The sequence below is a fragment of the Myotis davidii genome, unplaced genomic scaffold, assembly GCF_000327345.1.
Source record: "Myotis davidii unplaced genomic scaffold, ASM32734v1 scaffold674, whole genome shotgun sequence".
Lineage (NCBI taxonomy): Eukaryota > Metazoa > Chordata > Mammalia > Chiroptera > Vespertilionidae > Myotis > Myotis davidii.
Genome location: NW_006286674.1, coordinates 374,954 through 385,136, shown reverse-complemented (window position 1 = coordinate 385,136; position 10,183 = coordinate 374,954).

Genomic DNA, 10,183 nt, shown 5'->3' with positions numbered 1-10,183 from the left:
ACCTGAAAAAAAGAGGAAGGGAAAAGTAAATCAGGCTGATAGCACCTGAGAAATTTCATATATGTTGGAAATAAGACTTAGCCATTCTCTTTTTCCTTTTCAGGATGTTTATCCAGCCATTAATACATTAGAGTCTTCTTTTTTATAAAGAGACATTTTGTTTTTTTTAAAAAAAATGTATTTTATTGATTTTTTTACAGAGGAAGGGAGTGGGATAGAGAGTTAGAAACATTGATGAGAAACATCAATCAGCTGCCTCCTGCACGCCCCCTACTGGGGATGTACCCACAACCAAGGTACATGCCCTTTGACCAGAATCGAACCTGGGAGCCTTCAGTCCACAGGCCGACGCTCTGTCCACTGAGCCAAACTGGTTAGGGCGGGAATTTCTTTTTATTACAGTAAGGTTTGGGATCTCTGCTGAGCTTCTAGAAAGTTCCTGGCTATTATCTCTTTTATTTTTTCTGCCTCATTTTCTCTCACTCGTTCGTTAGGGACTCCACTTAGATGTATATTAAATCCTTCTCACTGTGTCCTCTAGGTTTTTTACCTTCTCTTATCCATTCTTTATATCTTTGTCTCTTGGTGCTACATTTTAGATAGTTTCTTTTGATCTTTCAGTTTACTTACTTTCTTAGCTACCGTTAAACACCATCAACTTAGGTTTTGATTTTGGTTATATTTTTCAGATCTAGAATTTCCGTGGATTCATTTTTAGATATGTTTCTTATTGTTTCTGGTAGTCTGGTTGGCTGGTGTTTCTTTAAATATAGTGTACATAATTATTTTTGTATTCTGTGCTTCTGATAATTTCAGAATCTAAAATGATTTGGGGGCAGAGTTTATTGATAATTGCTTTTTCTGCTTTTTGTTCATGGTGTTTTGTTTTCTTATGTGCCTTATATTAACAATATGTGCCTTATATTAATATTTAGAAACTACTGTATAACTATTTTGAGGTCTAGAATAGTATCTTCTCCCAATAAGATTTTCATTTACTTCTGCCAGGTACAACCAGTTTAGAACACCTTAATCCAGGTTCAATGTTTGTGTTTTCCTGGCCTATCAAGATGACCCGACGTCAGGCTATAAGAGGTAGATCATGGGAAGGTTCATACATCTCTGGTTCAGCTTTTACCCTGTGAATGTGATTTAGTTCTCCAAGCCCCATGAAGCCATCGAAAGTGCAACTGAGTTTCATAGCTTTCTTCCAGGTAGGAGGGTATGTCCTCAGGGCAAACATACTTAAAAGGTTTCAATACAGGGTAGTCCCATTGGATTTCTTGTCTTCTCTTAGGAGGGTTTGACTCAGTAATTCTTTACTCTCTTTTTATTTCTTTTAGGCTCATATAATGGGGTTTTTTTTGTTTTAATTCAACTTTTTTAGTTGACCTCAGTGAGAGAGGATTTATAGAAATTACCTAACCTACCCATATCAGAATCCGAAGTCTATATATAAATTCGGGGGGGGGGGGGGTATGTTTCATTCACTTTCATTTTCCTAGAAGAGTTCTGGTATATTGTATGCATCCAGTCAATATTCATTGAATGATTAAGTGAGTAAGCTATTATTTCAAAGCAAATTTAAATACATTATGGGATGTGTTTTCCTTGTTTTTCTTCTTTAAAATAAAGTTCGACTATTCTTAAGCATTGTTCTTGTCCAGGTGTATTTTAGAATCACTTGTCAAATTCCATTTGAAAACTGAAGGGGATTTTGCTTGGAACTACATTGAATTTATAGAAAGTAATTTGTGGAAAATGGGAAAATGAGTCTTTCTTTTTTAGGAACATGGTAGTTTTCCATTTAGCATCATTTTTTGGTGTCTTACAGTTTTCTTTATAAAGAATTGAACATTTAAAATTTTATTTTTATACTAGAGGCCCGGTGCACAAAAATTTGTGCACTCGGGGAGGGGGAGGGGAGTCCCTCAGCCCGGCCTGTGCCCTCTCCCAGTCTGGGACCCCTCAGGAGATAACGACTGGCTGGTTTAGTGCAGAGGGCAGGCCCAATCCCTAGGTGCAGCCCCTGGTCGGGCTCAGAGCAGGGCCGACTAGGAAGTTGGGGCACCACCCCCTGTCACACTCCAGGCAGAGTCGATGGGGAGGTTGCGGCGCCACCCCGTCATGCACAGAGCAGGGCCAATCGGGGTTGGAGCAATACCCCCTGTCACGCACAGAGCAGGGCCCATCAGGGGGTTGGGGAGCTCCCCCCTGTCACGCACAGAGTAGGGCCAATAGGGGAGTTGGTGCACCGCCCCCTGTCACACACAGAGCAGGGCGGATCAGGGGTTGGGGCGCCGCCACTGTCACACTCAGGGCAGGGCCGATGGGGAGTTTATGGCTCTCCCCCGTCACACACACAGCAGGGCCCGTGGGGTGGGGGGTTTGGGGTGCTGCACCCTGTCACCCACAGAGCAGGGCCGATCAGGGGGTTGGGGCGCTGCCCCCTGTCACACACACAGCCGCAGGGCGATCAGGGGGTTTGGGCGTTGCCCCCTGTCACGCTGATCCTGGTGCCGGGAAGCCTCTCAGCTCCGCTGATCCTGGTGCTGGGAGGCATATTACCCTTTTACTATATAGAATAAAGGCCTGGTGCATGGGTGGGGGCTGGCTGGTTTGCCCTAAAGGGTGTCCTGGATCAGGGTGGGGGTCCCCACTGGGGTGCCTGGCCAGTCTGGGTGAGGGGCTGAGGGCTGTTTTCAGGCCGACTGAAGCTCCCAACTGCTCCTTTTTTTCTTTTTCTTTTTTATTCTGGGCCAGCTTTAGCTCTGAGGCTTGGCTCCCGCTCTGAGGCCTCAGCTGCTGAAAGAAGTATCTGGTTTGTTTAGGTTCTATAATCGAAACTCTGTATCAACTCCAGCTCTGAGATCCCAGCCCGCTGAAAGCTGATTTCTGGGGTTTTGTTTAGCTTCTATATTTGTTACAATGTTTCTTAAACTGCAAGCTCAGAGGCTAGCAAGGCAGGCGGGGAACGTTGCAGTCCTCCGTCACTGAAGCAAGCAAGCCTCGTGTTCAGTTTGAGCTGCCTGGCTGCCGGCCGCCATCTTGGCTGGCAGTTAATTTGCATATTGCCCTGATTAGCCAGTGGGAAGGATAGCGGTCGTACGCCAATTACCATGTTTCTCTTTTATTAGATAGGATATTTTAATGTTTATTGCTATTTGTGAATGAGTTTTCCCAAAAAATTTCTAACTGAATATTGCTGATATAAAAGGGAAACTCTTGATTGTCTGTATGGCCGTCTTATTTATATCCTCTATCATTACTGAACTCTTATTCTAATATTTTTGAAATTTCTAAGTAGCAAATCACATCATCTGCAAATTGTGACATTTACCTTTGCTTTCCAAATTCTTGTTTTCTTAACATTAATAAGGATTTCCTGTACAATGTATAATATTAGTATTGGTAGCTGGCATTTCTCTTTTGCTTCTGATTATAATGGGAATACTTTCATCATTTAATATAATTTAGTAGGAATTTTTGTGTAGACATAAGAAATTTTTGGATAAGAATTTTTAAGTGGCTTTTTAAAATAAATTTTGTACCCTTAAAAGTATTACAAATACTAACTTAATTTTAATTAGCATCTACTTCAGTCATTATCTGTATCTTTTCTCTCCAACAGCACAAGAATCTTAGCATGCTTTACTCCCTTCCCATTTCAGCAACCTTTTTTTTATCACCTGAAATATGGCTTCCATATTACTTTAAAAATTTATTACTTGTATTAAATCTTGATCTTTCATGCACATCGCTTTAATATTCTACGTGAATAGCACTTAAAGCACTTTTGCTGCATGCTAAAGTACAGTGATTGCCTCAAAGAAAAACACTTGTATATAATAATTGTTTGAGTTCCAAGCTGGACTAATTGCTTTTTTCATGGAATTTTTTTTAATTGAGGTAAATTGATATAAAATTAACCTTTAAAAATAAACAATCAGCCCTAACCGGTTTGGCTCAGTGGATAGAGCATCGGCCTGCGGACTGAAGGGTCCCAGGTTTGATTCCGGTCAGGGTCATGTGCCTTGGTTGCGGGCACATCCCCAGTGGGGGGTGTGCAGGAGGCAGCTGATTGATGTTTCTCTCTCATCCACGTTTCTAACTCTCTATCCCTCTCCCTTCCTCTCTGTAAAAAATCAATAAAATATATTTTAAAAAAAATAAAAAATAAAAAAATAAACAATCAAATGACATTTGGTACTATGACACAACATAAAGAACATACTACCTAATTCTAAAATACTTTTATTACCCCAACAGGAAACCTTGTACACATTTAGTAGCTGCTCCCTGTTCTCCCCTATTTCCGACCCCTGGGAACCACCAATCTGCATTTTGTCTCACTGGATTACCTATTCTACTTTTGTAGTATTTTTAAATCAATACTTTTTGTTTTAACTCTTAAATTATTATTAATTTCTCTGCCCTTCATGGTTTTATACATGCAAGTTATCCTCCTGGAATTATGTATCTTTTGTTCTAATAAGGCCTCAAGGAACCTTTTAAATGTAGGGCTCATGGGTAATAAGCTCTTTGAGTCTTTATATGAGGATATATTTCTTTCTAATTTGAGAGGGGCTAGAATGGTTCTCAACCTTCTGGCCCTTTAAATACAGTTCCTGATGTTGTGACCCAACCATAAAATTATTTTCGTTGCTACTTCACAACTGTAATGTTGCTACTATTTTGAATCGTAATGTAAATATCTGATATGCAGGATGGCCTTAGGCGACCCCTGTGAAAGGGTCGTTCGACTGCCAAAGGGGTCACGACCCACAGGTTGAGAACCACTGCCTTAGACTTTTGAAAACAGTATTCCATCTTATATCCAGTATCATGGGTAATCTTATACCGATTCATTTCTTGTGGATATTTTAACATTTTTATCCATCATATTCTGAAAGTCCACCATGATGTATCTTTATTTTTCATTTATGCTTTCTAGCACTTATTGGCCTCATGTCTGTTTTCAGTTCTAGGATATTTATTTGTATTATTTCTTTGCTTATTTTTTAAGTTCTTTCTATTATATCCCTGTGGAACTTCTTCAGGGGGATATTAGAACTCCTGGATCTATCTTAACTTTTTTCTTTTATACTTTTTATCTCTTTTACACTGTGCTCTGGGAGAATTCCTTAGCTCAATCTTCCAATATACTATTTGACTCTAAAGCTATGTTCATGGCTACGATTTCCTCTTGGCCTTCTTAGGATATTAATTATATATTTTTTAAGTCTCCTTTTTGCTCTATTGCTTTCTCAGGGATTAGTTTGTCAGATAAGACAATGGTCTCGAGGTCTGGGCAGTTATTACTACGTTCTAGTTTTGCTAAATGTTGGATAAGAGTTTTTAAGTGGCTTTTTTGCAGATGCAGCTGTAACTGGATGGGCTTGGCAGGAACCAAACTGAATAAATTTAAGTCAACTGCAAAAAAAAAAAAAAAGGATGAAATCAACATGTAATTAACCAAAACAGGGTATATAAACCTGGCTAAGTCTCCCTTTGGGGAAACAGATTTGGATGTAAATCACCTTCAGGTAAATAAAACTGTCTAAAGACAAACGTGTAACACCTTGAATTCGGTAACAAGTTCTTTTTGTTGAGTTTGCCTTTCATTCATGGTGTTGATTTTCTCAAATATTTGGTGATTTTTGCTTGTTCATTCATTTTATATTTCAAATTTCTTGTTAGTTTTTCTGTACATGTTTAATTTATTCAGCCTGTTTCTGGTGATTATAGAAAAGGAGTACAACCAATAGAGGGTCTTCTAGAAGTATAGACTGTATTACTTTTTTGGTATTGTCGAGCAATACCGTGCCTCTTCCATGGGTGCGCTAAAAGCACCCAAACCTCTGGAGCCTTTCCCACCGTTTGGAGCCATCTTCCCATTCAAAGTTTAGATTAAGATTTCCTCCTTCAAACACACAGCACCCCAAAATCTATGGGACAGTCCTAAGAGGGAAATTTATAGCATTATAGGCCTACCTAAAGAAATGCGAAAAAGCTCAAGGAAATAATCTAACCCTACACCTAAAAGATTTAGAGAAAGGACAATAGAAAAAGTCCAGAGTAAGTAAAAGGAAGGAAATAATAAAGATCAGAGCAGAAATAAATAACATAGAAACTAAAAAACAAACAAACAAAAAAAGCCAATACAAAAGATCAATGAAACCAAGAGCTGGTTCTTTGAAAAGTTAAACAAGATTGATGAACCTATAACCAGACTCATCAAGAAACAAAGAGAGAGGACCTAAATAAGTCAGAAATGAAAGAGATGAAGTAACAACTGACATCACAAATAAATACAAAGAATTGTTAAATATTACAAACAACTATATGCCAAAAATGGGATAACCTGGGTGAAATGGACAAATTGCTACAAACATACAATCTTCCAAAACTCAAATCAGGAAGAACCAGAAAACCTGACTAGACCAATAACAACTAATAAAATTGAGGTAATAATCAACTCACAGTAAACAAAAGTCTTGGACCAGGTGGTTTCACAGGCTAATTATATCAAACATCCAAAGAAGAACACCTATCCTCCTCAAACTATTCCATAAAATTCAAGAAAAGGGAAGACTTCCAAGCTCTTTTTAAAATTAGGCCAACATCCTAATTTCAAAGCCAGATAAAGACATTACAAAGAAAATGTTATAGGCCAATATCTCTGATGAACATCGATACCAAAATTCTTAAAAAAATATTAGCAAATCAAATCCAGCAATACAGTAAAAAGATCATACACCATGACCAAGTGGGATTTATTCCAGGAATTCAAGGCTGGTATGATACTAGCAAATCAATAAATGTGATACATCTCATAAACAAAATGAAGGATGAAAATCACATGGTCGTATCAATAGCTGCAGAAAAAGCATTAAACAAAATCCAACACCCATTTATGATTAAAAATTCAGCAAAGTGACCATACCTCAAAATAATAAAGGCCATATATGAAAAAAAGCCTACAGCCAACATCATACTCAATGGACAAAAACTAAAAGCATTTCCCTTAAGATCAGGAACAACACAGGGGAGTCTGTTTTCACCACTCTTATTCAACATAGTACTGAAAGTTCTAGCCACAGTGATCAGAAAAGAAAAGACATCCAAATTGGAAAGGAGAAAGTAAAACTCTGATTATTTGCAGATAACATATTGTATATAGAAAACCCTAAACACTCCACCAAAAATATTACTAGATCTTATCATTGAATTTGGTAAAATAGCAGGATATAAAATCAATATCCAGAAATCAATGGCATTTCTTTTTGTTTTTAGAGAAGAATGGAGAGGGAGGGATAGAAAGATCGATGAGAGAGAGCATCACTTAGCTGCCTCCTGCATGCTCCTCACTGGGGATTAAGCCTGCAACCCAGACGTGCCCTGACTAGGACTCGAACCATGATTATTGAGCCACACATGCTGGGTTTGATGGCATTTCTACACACCACTAATGAACTATCAGAAAGAGAAACCAAAATAACAATCCCATTTACCATTGCAAAAGGAAAATAAGAATAAACTTAAGGAGGTAAAAGACCTGTACTCAGTAAACTGTAGGACATTGAAGAACGAAATTGAAGAAGATACAAATAAATGGAAACATACACCGTTTTCATGGATTGGAAGAATTAACATCATTAAAATGTTCATACTACCCAAAGCAATCTGTAGATTCAACCCAATCCTTATTAAAATGCCAAAGGCATATTTCACAGATCTAGAAAAAATATTCCAAAAATGTATGTGGAATGATAGAAGACCCTGAATAGCCCCAGCAATCTTGAGAAAGAAGAACAAAGTTGGAGGGATCACAATACCAAATATCAAATTATACTGCAAGGCCATTGTAATCAAAACAGCCTAGTACAAGCATAAGAACAGGCATATAGATCAATGGAACACAATCCGTTGAAATCAATGGATTGACCAGAAATCAATCCATGCCTTTATGGTCAATTAATATTTGACAAAGTATGCAAGAGCATACAATGGAGTAAAGACAGTCTATTCAATAAATGGTGCTGGGGAAATTGGACAGGTACATGCAAAAAAAAAAAATGAAACTAGACCACCAACTTACACCATACACAAGAATAAACTCAAAATAGATAAAAGATGTAAGTTATGAGACCATAAAAATCCTAGAAGACATAATCAGTAAAATCTTAGCTATCTCATAGCAATATTTTTGCTAATACATCTTCTAGGTAAAGGAAAAAGAAACAAGTGGGACTACAAACTAAAAAGCACAGCAAGAGAAATGGAAGAAATATTTGCCAATGATACCTCTGACAAGGGGTTAATTTCCAAAATATATAAAGAACTTATATAACTCAACACCAATTGGAAGACAAACATCCAATTAAAAAATGGGCAAAGGACGTGAATAGGCAATTCTCCAAAGAAGACATTCAGGTGGCAGACAGACATGAAAAAATGTTCAACATCACTAATCATCAGAGAGATGCAAGTTAAAACCACAGTGAGATATCGCCTCATACTAGCCAGTGCTGGAGAGGAGGCAGAGAAAAGGGAACCCTTGTGAACTGTTGGTAGGAATGCAGATTGGTGCAGCCACTGTGGAAAGTAGTATGGAGTTTCCTCAAAATATTAAAAATAGAACTGCCTTTTGACCCAGCGATCCCTCCTCTGGGAATATATCCTAAGAATCCCGAAACACCAATCAGAAAGAATATATGCACCCCTGTGTTCATAGCAGTGTTTTTGACAATAGCCAAGATTTGGAAACAGCCCAAGTGCCCATCAGTAGATGAGTGGATAAAAAAGTGGTGGTACATTTACACAGTGTAATACTATGTGACTGTTAAAAGGAAGGAACTCTTACCTTTTGCAACAGCATAGATGGGCCTGGAGATTATAATGCTAAGCAAACTAAGCCAGTCGGAGAAAGACAAATACCATATGATCTCACTTATATGTAGAATCTAATGAACAAAATAAACTGACAAAAATAGAACCAGGTTCATGGATACATGATACTGACTAACAGATGTCCAAGGGGAGGTAGGTGGGGCAGACAGGATGGACAAGGTGAAGAGAGTAGCCCATGGACGCAGACAACAATGTGATTAGGACCAGAGGGAGGGGTTGGCGGGGTCTGGGTGGAGGTGGGCAAAGGGGGAGAATGAGGGACATAGGTAATATCAACAATAAAAATTACATTTTTAGAAAAAGATTTCTTCTTTCAATCAGATTCCATTTATACCCTCTGTTTCTTTAGGGATTACTCATAATTTCTGATTAATCAAAATATACTTTTTTCCTTCCCAACATTGTTAAAGACTTCAAATTTATGTCAGTTTTTAAGGATCCTAAGTATATGTTCAATCCAGATCTTGCTCTAAAATTAAGAAGCTAATACATAAATTATTGTGAATTTATAAGCTTGCTTATTACCCTAAATCACTTCAGTGATTTAGTAGTCATTGGTAAACTTTTCAGTGTGATAGTTTTAAGACATACTTTTACATGAAAGCTTTTTTTGTACTGATAATTCATGTAAATAGGCATATTATTCCCTTAAACCATTATAAAGTCATGTTATAAGAAAGACATAGTTATGCTTCAAAGCAGTGTTCTTTTTAGCTCCTCAAATCCTCTCTCTTTTTTTTAATTTGCTTATAACTTCTGTCATTCTCTTTAGAGTATCAGACCAGTGCTTTCTACTCACTGTAGACTTAGATGTATATTTCGTTAAGATACACAGAAATAGACAAGGAATGAAAGTATTTGATTTTTTTTTGGAAGTTAATCTAGAACATGGATTTTTAAAATGAGTAAGTTTTTTACCCTGTGATTTAAATTTTGTATTCTACTTTTTCATTTGACGGTTTTTAGGTGATGTTGTTACTCATTTCTCTTTGTTTCATGTAACCACGTTGCAAATTTGAAATGTTTGTTATGGTATCATTTCAGAACTGAAATATTTACTAAAGGTAAAAAATATTATGGTTTGTTGAGACCCCTGCTATTATTCATTTAGTGTTTTCAAGCTCTTTGATGAGATCTGTTGTCACTCAGAAGGCTAATACAATAAGTACTTCAGGTCATTCACTGGAAATATGGGAGAAACTTAACTTTTCTCATATATTTAAAGATCCATTTTTCTTTGCTATATCCTCCTCCAACACAGCAGGCAATT